The sequence below is a fragment of the Rhinatrema bivittatum genome, chromosome 5 (assembly GCF_901001135.1).
Source record: "Rhinatrema bivittatum chromosome 5, aRhiBiv1.1, whole genome shotgun sequence".
NCBI lineage: Eukaryota > Metazoa > Chordata > Amphibia > Gymnophiona > Rhinatrematidae > Rhinatrema > Rhinatrema bivittatum.
The window spans coordinates 260,131,834-260,133,867 of record NC_042619.1 but is presented as its reverse complement, the minus strand read 5'-3'; the positions used below and the strand labels follow the sequence as shown (position 1 = coordinate 260,133,867).

Here is a 2,034-nt window from a genome sequence, read left to right as displayed (position 1 = left end):
GGCCTAGGCCTGACCAGCAACTTTTTAAAATTGATTTTCAAAATGAAACAAGATTCTGATGAAATTTCGGCAGAATTTAACTTGTTTTGTTTTGAAAATGTCTCCAAAACGAAATAGACAATTTTGTCTCATTTCCTATTTGTTTCTTCTCCTAATGCTCATCCCTATAAGACTGGATTCCCCTAAGTCACTGCCGGACTTCTGTCTGTCTCTTGATTTTATTGAATTGCCAAAGTTTTAAAAGCTGATTAAAAAGTAGGTATGTCTCTCAATTTAAGGGTTTTAAATAACTTATTTGGTGTATTTTAAATCTAAGGTTTTTAAATTGATAACTAAGGCCTGGATTCACCAATCTATCACAGAATGGTGAATCCAGTGAAAACGGGGGGGGGGGCAGGGAGGGTGAAGGGGGGGGGCGGGCCTGCGAAAGCCAGCAGCCTTAGCACAACTGTGGTGTTTTCACTGCTGGCTTTCGCACCCAATAGCACCACCGTGAAAGGTGGTGCTATTGGGCATGCTACTGGCACAATAATGTTACTAACCTTATCGCCACCAGCGAAGACACCACAGAGTCCACCTCCTCGCCGCCCTGACTCCTCCCCTCCCCACCCCGACTCCGCCCCCAGCACTTATCTGGCTAATTTAACCGGGATATTCAGCGAAGCGGCAGTGCTGCTGAATATACCTGGCTATGTTAAAGTTAGCCAGATATGTATAGACCAGCCCTACGGCATGTCCAGAGTTAGCCGGATAGGTTAACCAACTAACTCTGATTATTGGAGTTAGCCAATTAACCTATCCGGCTAACTCCACTCCTCCCTGGAACGCCTACTCCCACCCCATAAGAACATAAGAAAATGCCATATTGGGTCAGACCAAGGGTCCATCAAGCCCAGCATCCTGTTTCCAACAGTGGCCAGTCCAGGCCATAAGAACCTGGCAAGTACCCAAAAACTAAGTCTATTCCATGTAACCATTGCTAATGGCAGTGGCTATTCTCTACGTGAACTTAATAGCAGGTAATGGACTTCTCCTCCAAGAACTTATCCAATCCGTTTTTAAATACAGCTATACTAACTGCACGAACCACATTCTCTGGCAACAAATTATAAGAACATAAGAAAATGAAAAGTCGAACCGCCCAACGTGGGGCTCAAAACCACAACCCTGGGATTAAGAGTCCCATGCTCTACCGACTGAGCTAGCCAGGCAATCCAACTGAGCTAGCCGGGCGAAATGCCTCTGACTTATCCAGCTAAATTCAGGAACGCCTCTGAGTTGTCCGGCTAGAATTTAGCTGGATAAGCCATTTAATATTGTGGCTAAGCCATTTAGACGGATAGCCTGGGCTTCCAAAATGGTATTTTTAAACAATCTCCATGTCTCATTTAGATTTCTAACCCTTGCAAGTGCCCTTCCTGACTTATTTTTTCATTTTATCAGTTTCCATTTTTTAAGTTGAATGCTACTGCATTAGTTTAACTGAATATTCTCCCTTCAATTATTATATCAAGTCTGATTGCATTATGATCACTGTTGTCAAACAGCTCCACCACCGTTACCCCTTGCATCAGGTCCTGCAATCCACTGCGAACTACGTTCTAGGACTAGCTGCTCCATGAAGCAGTCATTTATGGCATCTAAAATTTTATCTCCCTTAAATATGCTGATGAGACATTCGCCCAATCAATTTAGGGGTAATTGTAATCCCCCATTGTTATTGTTTTGCTAAAATTATTAACCTATGTAATCTCTGTTAGCGTTTCACAGCCTATTTCAAAATTCTAGTCAGGTGGACTCTATAATCACATGGAATTTCTGTCCACAGAGTTTCCAGAATACAGTTTGTTTCCTGCAACACTGAGCCTGGGTGCTGTAATATGTATGGAAATGTGTAGGCTTATCTAACCTTGATGGGAAAACAGCAAAAATTGCCTTGGATTAGGTGCTATATCCTACAAGCGGTCATGCTCTATGGTTGGCAACTGAGATGTAGCTTTAGCAGTGTACACCAGAATATATCATCTACTATAT

At 42.7% G+C, this 2,034-nt stretch overlaps 1 non-coding gene across 1 annotated transcript; it reads right to left on the bottom strand.

Annotated features, from left to right (window-relative positions):
* Nucleotides 1–1,138: 1,138 nt before the first annotated feature.
* On the bottom strand, nt 1,139–1,211 carry TRNAK-CUU. Its single transcript has one exon. It is a non-coding gene; the product is annotated as a tRNA-Lys (tRNA).
* Between the last annotated feature and the right edge of the window lie 823 nt (nt 1,212–2,034).